Genomic DNA, 23,173 nt, shown 5'->3' on the forward strand with positions numbered 1-23,173 from the left:
CACGCACAACAGAGTATGTTAACAATGGATGATCAAAATTACTATTTCATATCAAGATGCAATAAAGCGGATCTAAAATCGTCGATCTTTGAACTAATTTGAGTGATCTTATATCAGAAGTGAAGGATCACATAATAAACAAACTAGATCTATAAAGGTTCAAATTTACCGTTAGTCAATAAAATCAATAATCAAAAACTAAAATAACAATAAAGTTCTTAGTTTCCCACCAACGGTACTACTAGAGCTTCTTTGATCCCACAGAATTCTTTAAACGAAGCGGACATAAGAGATTTCACCTAATTATGATACTCTTCTCTCGAAAAAATATTTCAATAATAGTATTAGTGGGTTTCCCCCATTAACAGTTAAGTAGCGTGTCAAAGGGATGAGTTTGTAAGAATACAAGCTCTATTATTTATAATGGCCAAGGCATGTTTGGACAACAAGGAATTACCAAATCCAAAAAACCTAAAGACATGTAATAAATGTATATATAGTTTTTTTCTTTCAACTTGTAATCCAATATACATCGAAATCTCTCTTGGATGACAACCAATATTAGCTAGTATATAACATACACTTTACTAAAATGGCTATAAGAGATATGATTATCTACTGGGATATGAAAAGCATAAAAATTTGAATAGATATTTAGAATATTTCGGTTATGAGATCTCGTCTTGAGTAGCAAGGAAAATACTTGACCTTTAAGTAATACTCCCTTCGTCCCACCAAGGATAGCCTATTTCAAGTTTGCACAATTCTTAAGGAAAGGAAGAGGGAGAATTATTTTAGCTATTTCTTCCAATTATATCCTTATGAATAGCAAAATAGTAAAATTTAGAAATGAAATATCTCTCAAACTATGCCAGGGATATGTGTAACTTGTATGTCATTGGAAAGCATTTTAAAACACCTACATAACGAATATAAACATGGCTATCAAATTATGTATATTTCTTATTATAAGATTTAATAATAATAATCCATTAAAGGGTAATATCGCAAATATGGCCTAGTTTATTTATAAGGGTCACTTTTGGAGGGAAAAAAAATTAAAATTGAAAGGTCATCTTTGGTGGGACGGGGGAAGTAAGATTTTAGCACATGTTCAAATATATTATGTCGACATCTTGTGAACTTTCCTTTTAAACCAAAATGCGTTTTCGGTATCTGCGCAAACCCTAAAGTAATAGACAAACTGAAAGTACAAACTTGGTTAAACTAAGGATCGATTCTACTAGAGATCTATGGGATCGGTCCTAGTAGAGATCCTTGATACCGATCCTAGTAGATATTCCTGGTAAGGAATCGGTTAGGATCGGACCTAGTAAAGATCCTTGTATAAGGGATCAGTCCTAGAATATATCCTTTGATTCCTTTCAACTACAAGACAACTTTCATGTGTCTATTTCATTAAACTCGTGTAGTTAAATATAGTTCTTTAGGTATGGAATCAACCCAAAAGTTCAACACACTAAATAATAATGAACTACCAAATAGTGTTATGTCAAATCTACGAAGTCCAATAGGTGAACTATACTTCGTAATCCAATATACCAAAGTTGTATAAAACAACTAGTATATCTTTCCTTGACATTTTTATCATAAAGAAATGATCAAGTCACCAATACCAGAGAAACATAAATAAACTTCCTATGTTATTTTCCAATTTAGCGTCTTGAAAAAGAATTAGATAGAAGTGGAACAAGTCAAATATGTGTTACTAACCTCGAACAGAAGGATGATGTTATAATGACTCGTCGCTCCACTAATATTATCCCTACTTAGCCACTGCGATCATCCGGCAGTGTGGGGTTTTAACGGGCATCATTGCGGTTATCCAGCAGCAACTTCCCGGAAGGTCACCCATCACTGGATTACTCCCGCCCGAGCGCGCTTAGTTGTAGAGTTTTCTGCCAACTCTGGAGCCAAATGTGTTGAAAAAGGCTTTGATATAGTGTAGACATTTATTGCCTAATGTGAAACCAATATCTGGCATAACTTCCCATCATACTCTCCAACCCGAGCACAAACAACCCACTGTGGTTATCCACTGCCGGAAGCTGCTGTTGGATTTTCATTACATATATTCATATCGGCGAATCATACCTTCCGAATCAGGGTATTACACTATCACCACTTTATATTGGAGCCGTCTGTAGATGCCGTCGAAAATCCACGGGATGTAACCCGTTAATATTTCTGAAATATCTAAAATGGCCTAATACACTTAAAAATTATTAATGAAGTCGCCACCCAATAGAGAGCACTGGTCTAATTTTACAGAGATAGTTCCGGTAATCGAGATACGGGTTATGAAGGTGTAAGACATCTTACCCGTCCAATCCGAAGATCGACCTATACTTTATAATCGAGATACTAAGGTTTCATTACAAAAAATAAATAAATAAGTTTTATTCGATTATTACCTGCAAAACACCAAAATATTAGATACCATGCCTGAAAATTAAATTAAATTCTACTATAAAAAAAATCAAAACAATTCGAGAATAGCTAATCAAACTATTATTATAATCAAAATTATTATTATCAAAGATACCAAAATTGTGAAGTAACGATCAAAACCAATGAATCAGTTAACAAAAGATTAAAGGAAGTCAAAGAAGATTCTGGACCGAATGAAAATGAATCAAATACCTCGGTTTGATGTTGCTAACACCCACTCGTACCTCTATGCCTGTTAACCCATCATCTGGTACGTGTGCAACATGACACACGATACCCTGTTGGCCAAGCAGATTGTATTTTAGGAAATCAGGATTAGTTAGGAAACACTTTACCTTGTAGTTCAAGGAAGCTTATGTATATATAATTTGTATCTCTTATGACAATTGAATTGCACGAATATAATAAAAGAATTACCTTCTGTCAAACTATTCTGTCTAACTATTCTTCTTCAGTTAACCTAAACCCTAAATAGTTCTAGCTTGGTATCAGCTAGGTTTTTTAGATCCTCAAAACCATGTCTACCGAACCCTCTACAATCTCTGCCCTTATTGATTCTACTTGTCCTTCACAATCTTAAACCATGGCCCCTGTACAACTTTCCCAACCTCATCACATCATCATAGTTAAACTGGATGAAACCAGTTATTCCTTGTGGTGTGCTCAGTTTTTGCCGTATCTTCAAGGTTATGATTTGGATGGTCATGTAACTGGTAAAACTCCCCGCCTTGCTGCTACTCTTGCTGATGAATCCCCAAATCCGACCTTTGCTTCATGGACAAAACAGGATAAAATCCTGATGAGTTGGATGTTCTCATCTCTTACTCCTTCTGTTTTCCGTCATGTTCATCATATTACCACAGCCAAAGAAATATGGACCTCTCTCGAATCTATGTATTCTTCTAAGTTTGATGCTCAAATTCATCATCTTCACTGCGAGTTACGTGCGCTTAAGAAATGATCTCAAACCATGCGAGCATATATCGATCATGCTCGATATTTAGTTGATAGTCTTGCTGCTGCCAACACAACGGTTACAGATAAAGAGTTTCGTCATTGTCTTCTTGCTGGATTAGACAATTCTTATGATGCTATTGTTACCTCCCTCACTACTACTACGAGCTCTCTTGCAGTCGAGCATTTTATTATGTTTCTACTTACGTTTGAGTTACGGATTGAACAACAGGCCAAGACATTGAATGCTCAACCTGTTGCTAATCTAGATGCACCATATCGACAGCCTGCATCTCCTTTTCCTACAACGACTGGCTCTTCAGCACCATCTGCATCGACCTTTGCTCCATCTCGCTTTTCTGGGAATAACAGACGACAGCCTCAACGTGGACCTAGTCGTTCGGAAGTACCCTGTCAGCTTTGTGGTCGTAAAAATCATGAAGCCCAAGACTGTTGGAACCATTTTGACATAAGCTTCCGTCTACCTCGGCGTTAACCACCAACATCCGCACTGCACGTGTATGCTGCTCAAGGACCTGGCTTACTACCATTACCTCCATGGACTCCTGACAGTGGTGCCACAGATAATATCACCAATGATCTTTCTCGTTTTCAATTTTCAACTGAGTATACTGGTCCTGATCAAATACAGATGGGCAATGGTTCTTCTATACCAATTTCTAATGTTGGTTCCTTTATTTTGGGAACTCCCAACTGTAAGTTGCACCTTCGCAATGTTCTTTTTGCACCACAAATCTCTCACAATCTCTTATTTGTTTCTCGTCTTACCACTGATAATAATGTTTTATTTGAATATCATCCAAATTTTTGTCTTGTGAAGGATCTATGTACTGGGAAGGTTCTTCTTCGCGGTAGTAGGAAGGGTGGTCTTTATCAACTCGATGACTCGTCTAAATCTCCTAAAGTTTGCATGGGAGAACGTTCTAGTTTACAAGCCTGGCACGCTAGAATGGGATATCCAATGATACGCACAATTCGCAAAGTAATTTCTCAATTTTCTCTTCCAGTTTCAAACCAAACTATTAGTTTTTGTTCATCTTGTCATGAGCATAGGAGTCATAAGTTGTCGTTTAAATCCAGTACAACTATTTATTTGAATCCGATTTAATTGTCTCGTATGTATGGGGACCCTCTCATATTTTATCCAATGAAGGTTACAAATATTATATCATTTTTATTGATGCGTATAGTCGTTTTACTTGGATGTTTCCTATGTCTCAGAAATCTGATGTCTTTTCTATATTCTTTTTGTTCCAAAAGCATGTTGAAAATCTTTTTAATCGAAAGATAAAAAAAATTCATTCTGACAATGCCCTTGAGTATCGCAAACTTACTCCGCATCTCCAGAAACTTGGGATTTTTCATCGTTTTTCGTGCCCACATACTTCTGAGCAAAATGGATTGGTTGAACGTCGTCATCGTCATATTCGTGAAACTGGTCTTACAATGCTCAATATGGCTTATGTGCCATCTTCATATTGGTATGATTCGTTTTACACTGCTTGTTATTTAATGAATCGTGTCCCTTCGACTTCCGTTAATAATTCCTCTCCATATGAAGCTCTTTTTGGTCTCCCATAGGATTACACCTCTCTTTGTGTATTTGGTTGTCTGTGTTATCCTCACTTACGTCCGTATAAATCTCATAAAATGGAGCCTCTTTCTTCTCCTTGTGTTTTTATTAGCTATAGTCCATCTCACAAAGGTTATAAATGTCTTCATATTCCTACATAAGTCGTCATGTTGTTTTTGATGAGACTATCTTTCCCTTTGCGTCCGCGTCATCACCTTCACCGGCATCGACTGCTTCACAGGTAACTCCACCTTCTCCCTTATCTGTTTCCTTACCACTGGTTTCATATACTCGTTATACTGTCAATCCGGTGCTGCCAGATCGCATAACTTCCATTAGACAGTCTACACCTGCTCAGTTACAACCATCATCTGGTACTGATCATTTTTCAGAACTGTTCCTGTCTGCTACCGACCAGTCTACAACTTTATCTCCATCTGTAATTCGTCAGCATCTACTTGTTCATCAACTGACGTCTCCGTGGTCTCCAACAAGGCAGTCTTCATATGCTCAGCAACTGACGTCTCCTCAGTCTCCAACAAGGCAGTCTCCACCTGTTCAGAAACTGACGTCACATTTAGCTCCTCGGTCTCCATCAAGTCAACAACCAGTCCCAATTGAAAGTGCTGCTACTACCTCATATCATATTTTGTCCGTACCTGCTTCCAATTTGGATTTGTTTTCAACCAACGATCAGTCTCCAGCACCAGCTCCGGCGTCTTCTTTTGACGTATTAGGCTCCACACATAAGATAGCAGATTCCAGTGAACAAGCTTCCGCTGTACTACCTGCTCTTGCGACACATTCAATGGTGACTACGGCTAAGGATGGCATTTTTAAACCCAATTCCAAATACGCGCTGGTATGTGATTCACTTCGTGAGCCTACTTATATTTCACAGGCTCATAAAAATCCAAAATGGCGTGCATCATCCGATGACGAGATCAATGCACTGATTCGAAATGGTACATGGTCACTAGTACCATATGATCCTTTTATGAACATTATCGGATGTAAATGGGTATTTCGTATCAAACGAAAGGTTGATGGTACGATTGAACGTTTTAAAGCTCGCTTAGTTGTTAAAGGCTACAATCAACAAGAGGGGATAGATTTTTCCAAAAAATTTAGTCCAGTTGTTAAACCATGTACTATTCGAATTATTCTTATATTAGCTTTGTTTTCCAATTGGCATATTAATCAACTTGATGTGCAGAATGCTTTCTTACACGGAGAACTTCAAGAAGGGGTGTACATGAAACAACCTCAGGGGTATGCGGATTCTCGTTTTCCTACACATGTTTGCCAATTACATCGTTCTCTCTACGGAGTTAAACAGGCTCCTCGTGCGTGGTACCACAGACTTAATACATTTTTGCTACAAATTGGTTTTATTACTTCAAAGTGTGACTCGTCATTGTTTATTTACAATGGTACTTATGGTACTGTTTATTTGTTGGTCTACGTGGATGACATTATCGTTACTGTCTCCAGTACCAACAGGTATCGCCTCTATTCTCACTCGTTTACAACAAAAATTTGCAATTAAAGATCTTGGTTCCTTGTCTTATTTTCTTGGCATTGAGGCGACTCGTACTTCTTCGGGTTTATTTCTTTCTCAACAACGTTATGCTCATGATCTTCTTATTCGAGAAAAAATGGATTGAGTCAAACCAATTAACACTCCACTGAGTACTTATGGCGATATTTCTTCTGATCGTAGCACTTTATTAACCGATGCTACTAAATACCGTAGTATTGTTGGAGCATTGCAGTATCTAACATTTACTCGTCCAGATCTTGAATATGCTGTCAATAAAGTTTGTCAATTTATGCATGCTCCTACCGAGTTTCACTGGAGTTTAGTTAAGCGTATTCTTCGTTATCTCAAGAATACAAGTACCTTTGGTATACTTCTTCGCCGTCACCTTCTTTACAATTATCCTTCAGTGCATATATTGATTCTGATTGGGCTGGTTCTCTTGATGATCGTCGTTCTACTAGTGGGTATTGTGTTTATTTAGGTGGAAATATTATCTCCTGGTGTGCTCGTAAACAGAAAACAATATCTCGTTCTAGTACTGAAGCTGAATATCGGGGACTTGCTATTGCTACTGCTGAAATTATGTGGATTCAGTCACTCATTTCGAAGCTTCGAATATCCACACGTTCTCCTCCTATATTATGGTGTGACAATCTTGGTGCGACTTATCTCACAGTTAATTCTATATTTCATGCACGGACGAAGCATATTGAAATCGACTATCATTTTGTTCGTGATCAGGTTTTTTCCAAACTTCTTGATGTTCGTTTTATATCGTCTAAAGATCAAATTGCGGATATATTCACAAAACCACTCTCTAAAGATCGGTTTTCTCTTTTACGATTCAAGCTAACGGTTCAGGATAACCCGTTACGCTTGCGGGAGGGTGTTAACCCATCATCTGGTACGTGTGCAACACGACACACGATACCCTGTTGGCCAAGCAGATTGTATTTTAGGAAATCAGGATTAGTTAGGAAACACTTTACCTTGTAGTTCAAGGAAGCTTATGTATTTATACTTTGTATCTCTTATGAAAATTGAACTGTACAAATATAATAAAAGAATTATCTTCTGTCAAACTATTCTGTCTAACTCTTATTCTTCAGTTAACCTAAACATAAGTAGTTCTGGCTATGCCAACCAATTAAGATTAAGACAAGTATCACCACCTAAATCCTTAATACATGAAGATTGTGACTAAAATCTATTGCGTGTGCAAAAAACCGAATGTAAATTGAAACATATATGGACAAAACAAAACTGTATGTGCATTAGAACATATTACTGCTGAAATATTATATCGGGTTCGTTAACTATTATCACAGCAATTTTCATTGATCATTAAACAATCATTTGTGTATAAAAATGATCATAAAACATGTGACACAAACTTGTTATTACAACCGGTATTGAAAATGTTACTTAATTAAAGAATCCAACGGTGCCGCAATATCGTATCCAAAAATCTCTGAGACCTCTACTACTTTATGTTTTTCTCCAAGAATGATTTTCACTAAAATATTATTCTAGTTTTTCTCCCTAATTTCCATTCCTCCTAAAAATTCTTCCTCCTAGATTTCTACCGGGTTCCCTCCCCATTCTCAAGAATTAAATAGCTATTTATGGCTCTTCTCAATTATCTATAACCGTAAGATCAAATGATTTCAATCTAACAACTCAAATTGAAAACCTAAATATTCTTTCTCATTTAATTAATATTATTTCTCAAATTAATAATTATTCTATCTCATTATCCTAAATTATGAAAGATATCATTTTAATTCCTATGATTCTGGCTAAATGGGAAAGTTGAAGACAAAGCTAAGATTGGGTCTTATGGGCATGCCCAACCCCTTCCCAACCAAGAAAACCGTGGCCGTATGTGGCTCTTCCCGTAAGGCTTTTTTAGTCCGCGGGAATCCCAGTAGGAAGATTCCGGATACGACTAATTATTAGCCGTTTTAAAAAAAATAAAAAACGGTTAATCATTAACCGTTGTACTTCAAAATAACGGACAATCACTGTTCATTTCAAAGGAACGACTAATTGTTAATCGTTTTTCCGTTCTTAGAACAGTTAACGGATATCTGTTTCTTGACCTTTTTTCGTTTACACTTCATGTACACTCATTTGTAGTTTCTGTTTTGTTTTACGATTAATGGTTACACTCTATTTAAATTCAAGGGATAAATTGTTTTGAGATTTGTTGGAGTCATTTTTATTTTTTATTATGTTGGATGTACAAGTGTAAAGGTGCATTTACTCACATACGAATCACATTGATTTTAAAAATGTAAACCTATAACTTGTTTACACTCAGGCGCACTGTTAGCCTCGGATTCTTAGCATCATCAATGCACTGTTATTGTTATCTCATTCAGATGGATATCTTTTTATCCTTATCAACAACGGGGAATTCTCTTATAAATACAAATAAAATTTTCTACAAATACAATCCATTAACCATTCAAAGAAACACCAACCTTGAAGCATAAAACCATACTTGAAATATACCCAGTCAAGGAAAACAGATAGTATGCGTTGAAGCAAACCAAATTTTTCCACTATGTTTTCTTGATGACCATTCTGCAATGCAGTTCCCTTGGATGTATTCCAAGTGCCCACAGAGAGGTTGTACAGGCATCAAAATGTTACTCGAAATGAAACCGGGATAGAGTAGGTACTTGCGTTGCCAATTCGATAATTATCGTGAAAAAGCACAATGGTTGGAAGATGCAATCAATCCCATAGATGATCGAAAGGTAAATGAACTCTGCAAAACTTCAAAGACAAAGGGATAATTAAGTTTGAACACGAAAAGGTAGCTGCATGCCTAATCCCTGATTGTAATTGTTTTATGAAACTTCATCGTTCTAAAGATCAGAACACCTACGCTGAACATTTCTGGAAATGTCCTAGGTGTCCTAAGTGTTAATTATGTTGCTCGATAATTTCTCTGGGTAGTTATTTTGTGTTTATGATGTAATGTTTAATCATGTGTTTTAGTTTCTTCAGTTCTAGTTTATTATGTAATGTTTATGTTTTATTTCTATGTACCGTTTATGATCTCTATGTACTCTTGATAATTCAATGTCATTGATGTGATCCAAATAATAGGTGTCTCTTTAAAAAGTTAGTGGATTTTTTAAAAATGTATGGACGTTTATGAACACGAAACCAATTTCGTAAAAAAGTAAGGACGTCTACATGAAATTTGTTTCATCCTATTCTTTTTCGAGATTCGAAATCTTATTTTAAAAACTTTGTAGGCTTTCGGTGAAAGAGTTTTCCCTCAAAGTGATAATGAGAAAACTTTAATTGTAGATATTTTTTAGAGTGATGTGTGGGTGTCATTGCCTTGTCATACATCAACCAAAAAAGTAAAGTTTCTAAGGACCGACACTAGCATTATTTATCTTATCTTGATCATAACTACTTTGGTATGTGTGGAAGGGTTTGATTTTTAGAAAGTATATAAACCCAAGTTGTGAAATCGAAAAGCATACACAACATAACTCAAACACACACCGGTTTAAGTTAAAGTATTAGTTTCCTGTGTTGCTAATCTAAATTTATCATTTCTGTGGATACCGTGTTGTTACATAAAATGCCGAAATTTTCACGTGAAGAGGATGCAGTTCTTATTGGTGCTTACTGTTTGGTTAGCAGCGAACCCAGAGGAACAATTTATAACAGTACTGAATTTTGGTCCCATGTTCAAACTGAATACAGAACCAAATTGGGGTGGGTGGGAAGGAGACTAATAGATTTGTTACGGCTTTACAACATAGAGTCTCCTACTTAAAACAAGAAGTTTTGAGATATGTTGGATGCATAAGACCATACTTTATAAACATGCCGGCCGGATGGAACCCTGAAGATGCGGTGAGTTTATTGTAATAATTATTTCTGATATTTTATGAATTTAAATATTTTTTTTCCTTTACTTTATTTACTCTTTTTATGAAATTGTCTGCAGTACCGCGAAGGTCATCTTAAGTACGAAGACAAAGAAACCGGTGGAAAAAGATGGACACACGATGCAGTTTTTCATATTCTTAAGGCGCATCAAACAACATATGATCCAGAGATTATAAATTAAGTTACCAGGTTTTGAGATGGAAATTAGATTTTTCTTTTTGGTTTTGTGGGTACACCTAACTGAAAACCCTCACGTGGTTTAAAGTATTATTATGATGTTTAGTGTGGTTGTATGTTTTAGTTCAAACGAAGTAATTTTTAGAGTGATTGTATGTTTCAGTTGATAGGTCACACTAATATCAATTAGCAATAAATATAAGTAACAATGATGCTTAAATAAGTTCATTTTATTCAGATAATTAAACAACGTAGTACAATTATAACGCCTTTAACAACGATGATGTCATAAAACTGATTTGGTATCTAACACCGTTGCTAAAGTTGTCGACGACCCATCACAACAACACCAGAATCTAAAGAGATCACCTGTAGAACATAAATGAAGCTAATAATTTTATTTCATATATGTTTATGAAATCACATTTGATCATATATTTGAAACAAACCTTTCCGATATTGGGGAGCATTATGTTTATGTAAAAGTTTTTCTTGTCGGGTGAAAATATTACCACTTTCTTCAAAACTAATATCGCTCCCACCCTTATGTGCTTTCCATAGTCAGGATGTCAACCACTTTGCGATGGACGTTTTCTGTCATTTTACCACTAGGATCCTGCAATAATATAAAAAATCCAATAATGAGTAATGGGTTTCAATAATTGGTCACAAGATTTAAATAATTTACTAAGTGGTTAAATCACCTTCACTTTCAAAACATAGTCATCAAGATACTGTCATTGCTCCTCGACCAGTACAACCAACCTTTCATTCTTTGGTTTATCGGTTTTATAGATCCCAATGTGGTTCTCCCCTATGTGTAAAATTTTTGTGCAAAGAACCAAAGGTTACTTTTGAAATGAAGATCGTTAACACCTTCAGTTTCATCCCTCGCTAATCGTTGGAGGACTTATGTAGATACATCTTCCTCTCCCATTACTCTCCTTCTATGTCTGAGATATTCTAATTATCTATGCTCTCCGGCCTGTCCTGGAATTTTTTTCGGCTACTTGAGGCACCACGGGAGTTAGGGATAAAACGCTCTGATTGTTTTACTATTGGACATGGGGTGAGGTCAACGACAACCGATTTATTGAGGTTATCATATGGGTTTGATGTGTTAGCCACAACGGATGTGTTTGTTGAGAACTCCATTGAACTTTGTTGGGTGACCTCCGAGTAACTATCTAACACTGCTGCAAGCTCTTCTTCATCAAAACCTTCCCAGGGGTCAGCGTCGCCCATTTGTGGATGATTAATATGTATGGAAATAAAAAACATTTGGCTATTGGTTGTCTGAAGCAATTGTGAATCTCATTGTCGACCATTTTTGGTTTTTATAAGCAAATAAAAGTGAGGTACTTCCATCCACTTGCGTGTGGTAAGATACTACCATCAACTTGTTTTAGACATTGATAGACGAGACAAGACTTGACAACACGATATTTTGAAAACTCAAAATGGGTCAGGGGGGTCTGCATAAAGAGGCATCACCATAAATAGTTTTTTTTTTAGATTTCCGTAACGATGTAGTACACTTATTACAAATTCGTAGTACAAAAACTTAAACCTAACTCACTGTCGCAGGCAACGAGACTGCACTTAGCATGTACAACAGGCCTTTAAACCGTTAAGTGGAAGGATGAGTTATAGTCTCGTGAGGGTTTGTCAGATAGGTGTGCCCACAAAACCAAATGTAAGTCGGAATTAGTCTTCACAAAATTCACCGACATCATGGTTCTCAAGTGCTAACAGATGTGGGTTCATAGGAGTAAATTATTGCCTCAAACTAAGGTAGCATTTATAGAAGTTAAATTCCGTTCCTTTTTGTTGCATGTATAACTCCCTCACATGAACCTCCTGCAATAATACACACATATCAACATATATTTTTTTAACAGAAGGAGCTCTTTTAAATATGATATATAGTTTTACAGCGGCGTAACTTACAATTCTCGCTTCATTCCATACAGCAGCAACATTACGATATAGTGGTATTTGTAGTGCTATGAATTTCTTAACCTCATTTTTTATTATGAACACACGACAAGAAATTGTTTTATTAGACTGTCCATTAATATTTCCTATTATATCGGTAAACTCTCGCAACACCAACTCCCAAAACAAGCCAGTATGCTGGTTTCTTCGTTGAATTGGACGATTTGAAACAGAACAGTAAGCCCTAATAAGAGCCTCATCTTCCTCCGGTGAGAACCTAACCATGTTTGAAAAAAAAAAGTATGAAAGATAATTAAAAAAAGAAAAAGGAGATTGGTTGTAGAAGTGTTCCAATTTTATGCCTATTTGTAGCCGAGCATCCATAATTTTAAATGAATTAAAAACTAAGTTTTTTTATTTCACTCCACATGATTGATTATAAAGCAAAAGCATCTATAGATTATTCAAGAAGTGATACTATTGGTGGAAAACTCACTGGGACGATATTGAAAACTCAATGTCATCGGTCATTGATGTTTAATGAAAAGTGCATATGCCAGAGACTCCTGTTTCACACTGTACTTTCTCAATACTGTGTTGACTGTTTTATCTTTATGTTGTGAGGCGACATAAAATAGGGTAAAGGTTTTGTCTATAAGTGACAACTATGCATAAATAAAATCATTTTATTTAAATATCTTTATGACGTAGTGCAATACATCATAATCACATAAAACAAAGCCTAACTCATTGTCGCAGGAAAATCGAATGCACTTAGCCGGTGCAGCAAGCCTTTAAACCGGTTGGTGTCCCTAACGTACGAGTTTAGTCTCGGGAGGGTTTGCCGGAGATGTACCCACAAAACCTACCCAATACTTGTAGAACGACTAATCTTCATCACCATTTTGAGGGGGATTCTGTGGTGGTTGTACCACGTGTTAGAGCACTGCTTGGTCGAACTCGCATGCGTTACTATCTCAAGCATGTTTTTCAATGTTAGTGATCAAAATTATAAGTCTTGATTCTAGCCTATTTATAGATGTCTCGGACTAGGACATAGTTTGTGTAGTTGAGCTTAGACTTCACACCTCTTATCACTTGAAGACGAAGAACTACTAAGAAGAGCTTGTGGAACTTCATCGACAAAAGGTATGTGGAGACTTAAACTCATCTATCACTTGGAAAGTCTATTTCTACTCTATCTCCTATATTGAGACATAAGTCGTGTTACGATATAGTTTTTTCTATACACATTTGAGATTTCGAGCTAAGTATATATCGTTTACATATTTCTCGAAATATATGTTGGTAAGCTTTCGCTTCGACCAAGTTCATCTTATATCATGAGAAAATTGCAGAGTAACATCTTACATGGTTTGTGTGATACAATCGTTTGGTGTAAGATTTGGAATGTTTCCATAATGATTATTTCAATATCTTCAAAATTGATTTGATGCTAATAGTGTGTGAAAATGACTATTATCATTATAGAAGAATGTTTCAACAATTGAAATGAAGAGTTGAGATCATGTAACCATCTTTGGATATCAGAATATATAGTGTGTTCGCACATTAGCGTATAAATCCATAAATCGGGAACCATGAGTATGCATATGTGTGTATACGAAATTGGTGAAGGAGACAAGTTAAGTATGCGTACCCGTACGCATACTGGCGGAAGTTTTCGAACCGAAAGTTTCTACTGAGCTTGGAAACTAAGCCAACTCAAATCTGGTTGCTTAAGTCCCATACGTATACTTAAGTTGGTTATTTTATCAAATCGGTCAGTTCATGAACTAAAACATTTATCAATAAGGAATGCAATCTTTGCAAACCGTGGCTATAATGTTCATGTATCGATTCGAGTAAATCAAACCGATTTTTCTTCACTTGTGTTCTTATATAAATCCATGATAATATAGCAATTCAACAACTCTTTAACTAGTTTCATTTGAGTCATTTGAACTAGTTATGGTTAAGATGAATAAGGTTGATATGAGAGTAATCATATGGCTAGCCTCGGTTAAATATTTGTGAACCAACATGGTGTACAGGTTTAGGTACGGTTACATAAACCTAAATGAGGGTACATTTCATTTGTGTGTGACAAGCTAAGTTCGATCTAACGGTTGAAAGATATTAGCTTGCTTGAATCAGGTTTTTCATGTAACGGTGAATATTGAATGCTTTGTTACCAAGGTAACTTGGATTTCAAACCCTAATTTGAAAATTATATATAGGAGAACTCTAGGAACTGGGAAACCTAATCCCCACACCTCATGTGCGTTACTAGTTGCATAACTAGAGTCGATTCTCCTTTAACCTTAGGTTTCTTCTCGAGACCCTGTAGGTTAACGACTTGAAGACTTCATTGGGATTGTGAAGCCAGACCCAACTATTCTCTTTGTAGTTGCGTGATCTGATCTTGTTGTTTCTATCGTGATTGAGTGCAATTGTAAAATTGGCTTGATATTATATCTATGATAGGCAAGATAGAAAAGTAATCACAAACACCTTCGTCTCATCGTTTTTGATTCTACAATAACTTGTTTCGCTAGTCGATTAGGTTTATTGTGAGGTGATTGATAATACTAGGATGTTCTTCGGGAATATAAGTCTGGTTTATCAATTGGTTCATGTTCACCTTGATTTATCAAACGACGGAACAAAAACTCTTGGGTATTTCTGTGGGACATAAATTTATTCAATACTACAGAATTTTCTGTGTGAGACAGATTTGTTTATCAAGTCTTCGACTTTGGGTCGTAGCAACTCTTAGTTGTGGGTTAGATTAACTAAGGGAATCAAGTGCATAGTATCATGCTGGGATCAGATATGTAAGGAGCACAACTGTACCTTTAATCAGTATGAGATTGATTAGGGTTCAACTACAGTACAGTTCGAAGTTAATTGGTAGTAGGCTAGTGTCTGTAGCGGCTTAATACAGTGTGGTGTTCAATCTGGACAAGGTCCCGGGGTTTTTCTGCATTTGCGATTTCCTTGTTAACAAAACTCTGGTGTTTGTGTTATTTATTTTCCGCATAATATTTTGTTATATAATTGAAATATCACAGGTTGTGCGTTAAGATCAATCAATTAGAATATCCAACCTTTGGTTGTTGATTTACATTGATTGACAGTTGAACATTGGTCTTTGGTACCGTTCAAGTAATTCCTCTTATATTCAATCGGGCTCGCAGATTTCTATTTGCTGATTGCGGATTGAATTAAGAGTTAGAGATATTAAACTCTTTGATATACTTTATTCTAGATTGAGTCTAACTGTCTAGTTGATTCTGTAGAAAGTGTATTGGAGTAAGTCCTCTCAGATTTCCAAACGAATTGTTAGTTGTGGTTGTTAGATCCCCTCATTTTCAATTGGTATCAGAGCTGGCAAACACATTAAAGACCTTACAATTCTGTGTTTGTAGCGATCTGATATGGACAGAGGTGCTATCTCTATAAATGTACCACCAGTCTTCGATGGATCAAATTACTTGTGGTGGAAAATTTCTATGCGTGACTTTCTTCAAGCAAGAGATTTTCAATCATGGGTTTATGTAGTTAATGTCTATGATGCTCCCGTTGTGGCAGTAGGGAATGCGACCGTTTCTAAGGATATTGGTGCATATGACGCTTCTGAGATACTTGCTACAAAGCAAAACTCCGACGGTTTGAATGCCATCATACATGCCATTACCCCAGATCTTCAACACCATGTGACTACGTGTACTCGGTCTAAAGATGCTTGAGATATCTTAGAAAATGTATTCTAAGGAAATACCAGTGAAAATGAAGCTAGGCTTCAAAACCTTAATTCCGATTGAGAAAACCTTTGTATGGCAGATGAAGATTCATTTGATGAGTTTAATCACAAAGTGTCTGAAATTGTTAATGCATCTTTTGCATTGAGTAAGACTATTCCTGAAAAGGACATTGTGATGAAAATTCTCAGATCGCTGCCATCTCGATACGATTCTAAGAAGCATGCCATCGTTGAAGGAAAAAACCTTGATACTATTTCCAGACATACTCTTGTGGGAAAGATTAAATTACTTGATCTTGATCAAAATACAGCCAGAACTTCTGCGTTCAATGCTGTGACCATTCCAAGTGAAGCCTCTAACTTTTCATGGGATGATGAATGTTGTTCAAATCATGTTGATTCTAATAAATCATTGATGGCACAAAATATCAAGGATATGGTAAAGAAAAGCAAAAGATCCGAGAGATCGTCTTCTCTCTCTATTGCTTCTGATGATTTAAGTGAAAAAATCTCAGGGTCACAACGACTTACATACTACTATAGTGTGTACGGAAAGTTCATCCTTCTCGGCCGAAGTTTCATGTATTTCAAACTCCAGCTTGGAATGCGAATCAGAAACTGAGATCCTAGAATTTCTAAATAAGTCTAAAGAAATTCACCAGGAAAATATTCAACTGAAAGAACTGTTGAATAAACTTGAGTCATCACTACAGGTTAAATCTCTTGAGATTGACTGTCTTAATGATGAATTCACCAGAACCCTATTTCTAAAAGAAAAGGAGATCAATTTTCTCAAGTCTGACCTGCAAAGGTTGTCAGGAAGCTCAGACAAAATTTCAGCAGTGTTATTTAGTCAAAAGGGTTTCGGAAACACACAAGGTTTAGGGTTCAAAGGTAAGACTGTAAGCACAACAAAATCGGTTTTTCCAACCAGTTTTGGATCAATCAAACTTGAGCGTTGTGATAAACAGAGATCAACTCTACAAAGAAAATCTTCCTTACTATGTTCTTTTTGTGGAAGTACAAGTCATGCCCAGAGTAAGTGTTGGAGATTCAATAGAAACTGTAAAAGAATTACCAAACTTCAAGATGACATGCAAAAGATGAATCTGACTATAGAGAACCAGTCGGAGACGTCTAGGTACAAGAAGAAATCCAAAAGAATCAGAGGCAAACGAGGTAAGTCTGTTTACTCAACAAACCTTGAAGTGTCACTCGGTGACACAAGATGTGAACACTCTGTTCACTCTATTACTATCTAAACCATAGTAAATAAATCGTATCCTTATTTTGGACTTGAAAAATAAGGATTACTTCAAGGTTGATTCAAGTCTTGTAAATCTTTTATTGATTTTTTTGTTCCATATTGAGCGAGTAAATATTTTATTTTTAAGATTGATAATGAATCATGAACCGTGGAGACTTTTTCAAGGTCCTTTAGGGTTTTGCTATCCTGAAGTCTAATTATGTTCATTTGTGAACATCACTGTTCTTTACCTTCTTTTCTAAAGATACAGTCTCATGGCCTCTATAACTAAAGGTACCATGAAAAGAGATGTTGTAAAAGAAGTTAATGTGTATTTGTGTGAAGGAATTACTTCTTCAAGAAAAAGGAAGGCGAAAAACACAACCGATGATCCAGGTTCTTCCTCTAACTGCATATTGTCTGTTTGTCATTCCGATAATAACTTTAGAGCTATGGTGGAGGATTTCATCAGGAAAAGAAATGATTTAAAATCTCGAATCATTTCTTTTATAAGTGATATCTCTCACTATGAACAAATGTTGTCTCTAACAAAGAACACTCTGCGTGAACTGAAAAGATAACTTAGTGAGTTAACTGATATTTCTGAAGATTTGGAAGAGTTGAATGATCCCATTATCAATAGATTTTTCAATAATGAGAAGGAATTCTCTGCTGATGCCCTGAGAAAGCTCTACAACGTCTAGTAAATCTTCTCTTTATGTTTTTAGAAGAATAACTAGGGCTTGGAATAGCCATTATTATGAGTACACATGGCTATGTCTAACGAATTTGATCTTCAATGTTTTTAGATTTATTTATTTAAATTCTAAGTTTTTGGAAGATGATTTTCACAATTTTAATCTTTATGATTTTATATATTGCAAATTTTTATGGGATATGTTGTTTACGTCCGTGGACCTGTGACTATCCCCCATACTTGTTCAAAAGTTATCTCTATTATGTCGGTATGAAAGTATTGATAGAAGATATAATGAACTTTTGACATTACAAAATTTAAAGCCTTTTATGTCATTATTTGATGGAAGAAAGGATAAAACTTTTGTTTACAAGGATTAAGTCTATTGTATGTCATTGTGCAAATAGTGATGGAAAATAGAATGAATCCTTGTCTATTCCGAAGTATTGGTCGATCTTCGATCCACATCCTTGTGCATATATTGTGTTGCTCCATAAGTTTTCTTATGTTTGAGCATGACAAATTGAATTGATCATTCTCTTATGGTTAGTTTAGTTGTTGCTCCGTAAGTTCTCTAATGACGAGCATGACCAATTGAGTTGATCACTTTTGTGGTTAATTTAGTTGTGTAATTCCAATTGAAATAATTATGGGTTTTCTTGTGGTTAATTTAATAGTGCATTTAGACTGGATTAATCATGAATTATTTTGTGGATAATTCAATTGAATACTTTGGATTCAAATTCATGTTTTCATGTGATTTGATTATGTCCAAAGAAATCCTTATTTTCTCGTGAAAGTAAGGTCGCCTTTGTTGTTCTTTCGGGAATGACATTTTATGAGGGAGAGTTATTTTTGAACTTATACTTAATTGGAAATTTTTTGTGGAGAGTGCAGCTGTGGAATATTATAGGGGTTATCTTGTATCTTTATAAACTCCTTGATGAATGCATTTAGCTTCGGCTTTATGATGGCATCTAAATAAGTTGATATGGTATTCTCTTTTGGTCATGAAGTATCTCTATTAAAATTTCATGAGAATCCCACTAGTTTTCGTACCTTTGCCAATTTATATTGACAAAAAGGGGGAAAATTAATGTGTAATGTGATACTACAAATACATATGCTTTACAGATCATTATGTAAGGGGGAGTGGTTTTCATGTCGAGATGAAGTATTGAATAAGGGGGAGTGATACATATTACCATAGTATTAAAAAATTGTCAAAGTTGTGATACAATTGAACTTTGATGATGTGTAATAATATTATGACACTGTATAACAATGATTGAGAGCATTTTTTTTCTCATTGTTATCGCTACGGATCTTCAACAACTATGATGAATATTTCGAGTCGCGTTGAAGATGCCAAGGAGATCAAGCATTTGGATGAGAAGCTACAATTTTTATTTATTTTGTAATCCATATGTATTGATAGTTTTGTCACTAAAATTGACAAAGGGGGAGATTGTTAGAGCATTGCTCGGTCGAACTCGCATGCGTTGCTATCTCAAGCATCTTTGTCAATGTTAGTGATCAAAATTATAAGTCTTGATTTCTAGCCTATTTATAGATGTCTCGGACTAGGACATAGTTTGTGTAGTTGAGCTTAGACTTCACGACGCTTATCACTTGAAGACGAAGAACTACTAAGGAGAGCTTGTGGAACTTCATCGACAAAAGGTATGTGGAGACTTAAACTCATCTATCACTTGGAAAGTCTATTTCTACTCTATCTCCTATATTGAGACATAAATCGTGTTACGATATAGTTTTCTCTATACACACTTGAGATTTCGAGTTAAGTATATCTCGCTTACATATTTCTAGAAATATGTGTTGGTAAGATTTCTCTTCGACCAAGTTCATCTTATATCATGAGAAAATTTCCGAGTAACAACTTACATGGTTTGTGTGACATAATCATTTGGTGTAAGACTTGGAATGTTTCGATAATGATTATTTCAATATCTTGAAAATTGCTTTGATACCAATGATGTGTGAAAACGGCTATTATCATTATAGAAGAATGTTTCAATGATTGAAATGAAGAGTTGAGATTATGTAACCATCTTTGGATATAAGCATATATAGTGTGTTCGCACATTAGCGTATAAATCCATAAACCGGGAACCATGAGTATGCATATGTGTGTATACGAAATTGGTGAAGGAGACAGGTTAAGTATGCGTACCCGTACGCATACTGGCAGAAGTTTTCCAACCGAAAAATTCTGCTGAGTTTGGGAATTAACAAGCTCTTAATTAGTCACCTTAAGTATGCGTACCCGTACGCATACTGGAGGAAGTTTTCGAGCCGAAAATTTCTGCTGAGTTTGGAAACTAAACCAACTCAAATCTGGTTGCTTAAGTGCGCATACCCATACGCATACTTAATATGGTTACTTTATCAAACCGGCCAGTTCATGAACTAAAACATTTATCAATAAGGAATGCAATCTTTGCAAACCGTGGCTATAATGTCATGTATCGATTCGAGTGAATCAAACCGATTTTGCTTCAATTTTGTTCTTGTATAAATCCATGAGAATATAGCAATTGAACAACTCTTTAACTAGTTTAATTTGAGTCATTTGATCTAGTTATGGTTAAGATGAATAAGGTTGATATGAGAGTAATCATATGGTTAACCTTGGTTAACTATTTGTGAACCAACATGGTGTACACGTTTAGGTACGGTTACATAAACCTAAATGAGGGTACATTTCATTTGTGTGTGACAAGCTAAGTTCGATCTAAGGGTTTAAAGATATTAGCTTGGTTGAATCAGGTTTTTCATGTAACGGTGAATATTGAATGCTTTGTTACTAATACGTTTGATCTCTGTACCTTGGTGACTATTATTATCGAGGCGGAATTCAGAATAATAATAGACGAAAACTAGAAACCAGAACACACTAGAAACCTTATTCGAAGAAAATATATCCTCTCTAGATTATGAACAAGAAAACTATTACAATTCTCTCTTTGTTACGCTCACATTCTCTTTAAACAGTGGATAACCTTAAACTGTTTTGCTAAGCTTGCTTTTACAATAATTAATTGCCTCACAAACTTATCTCTAGGGATTTGTCTCACAAACCCGCTTTCTTTGATCAAGTGAGTCTGTATCACAAACCACACTCTAGATATCTTAGCTATGAGCTAAATATCTCTATTTATAGCTTTAACGGTTTCCCAAACCTTCTAGGAATCTATTTCCTTATCTAGGAATAATTCCTTTTCTAGGTATATTTCCTTATCTAGGTATATTACCTTGTCTAGAAAGTATTTCCTTATCTAGGTATACTTCCTTACTTTGGTTTGGTTTCCCAAACCTTCTAGGAATCTATTTTCCTTCCATAGGAATACTGCCTTAAATCAGTAATCCCTCCTAAATTACAATTTTTTCCTCAATACATCTTGAGGATTACTAGTTGTCGGAGAGAGGAAGATACATATGTATCAGTTACCAAGGTAACTTGGATTGCAAACCCTGATTTGAAAACTATATAAAGGAGAACTTTAGCAACTGGGAAACCTAATCTCCACACCTCCTGTGTGTTACTAGTTGCATAAATAGAGTCGATTTTCCTTTAACCTTAGGTTTCTTCTCGAGACCCTGTAGGTTAACGACTTGAAGACTTCATTGGGATTGTGAAGCCAGATCCAGCTATTCTCTTTGTAGTTGCGTGATCTGATCTTGGTGTTTCTATCGTGATTGAGTGCAATTGTAAAATTAGCTTGAGATTTATATCTCCGATAGGAAAGATAGAAAAGTAATCACAAACACCTTCGTCTCATCGTTTGTGATTCCACAATAACTTGTTTCGTTATTCGATTAAGTTTATTGTGAGGTGATTGATAATACTAGGTTGTTTTTCGGGAATATAAGTCCGGTTTATCAATTATTTCCTGTGCACCTTGATTTATCAAAAGACGGAACAAAAACTCTTGGGTATTTCTGTAGGAGACAGATTTATTCAATCTTATAGACTTTTCTGTGTGAGGAAGATTTGTTTATCGAGTCTTCGACTTTGGGTCGTAGCAACTCTTAGTTGTGGGTGAGATCAGCTAAGGGAATCAAGTGCGTAGTATCCTGCTGGGATCATAGACGTAAGGAGCGCAACTGTACCTTGAATCAGTGTGAGATTGATTAGGGTTCAGCTACAGTCCAGTCCGAAGTTAATTGGTAGTAGGCTAGTGTCTGTAGAGGCTTAATATAATATGGTGTTCAATCTGGACTAGGTTCCGAGGTTTTTCTGCATTCGTTTTTCCTCGTTAACAAAATTCTGGTGTCTGTGTTATTTCTTTTCCGCGTTATATTTTGTTATCTAATTGAAATATCACAGGTTGTGCGTTAAGATCAATCAATTAGAATATCCAACCTTTGGTTATTGATTTACATTGATTGACACTTGAACATTGGTCTTTGGTACCGTTCAAGTAATTCCTCTTATATTCAATCAGGCTCGCAGATTTCTATTTGCTGATTGTGGATTGAATTAAGAGTTAGAGATATTAAACTCTTTGATATATTTTATTCTAGATTGAGTCTAACTGCCTAGTTGATTGTCCAGAAAGTGTATTGGAGTAAGTTCTCTCAGATTGCCAAACGAATTGTTGGGTGTGGTTGTTAGACCCCCGCATTTTCACCACGCTTAATTCCGGAAATGTATTTTTCAAGATGACGTAGCATTCGTAATACTTTAACTCTCTCATGGTATTTATAGCATACATAGTAGTCGCAAGAGTTTCCTATAATCAGAAATAATTTAGGTAAGTAAAGAAACTAAAAAGGATATAAAGTGGATGGACAAGATACACTTACAAGTCTTTCAATGGTCAATAATGGAGATCTAT

Source organism: Papaver somniferum, chromosome 8 (genome assembly GCF_003573695.1).
Source record: "Papaver somniferum cultivar HN1 chromosome 8, ASM357369v1, whole genome shotgun sequence".
NCBI classification, from domain to species: Eukaryota; Viridiplantae; Streptophyta; class Magnoliopsida; order Ranunculales; family Papaveraceae; genus Papaver; species Papaver somniferum.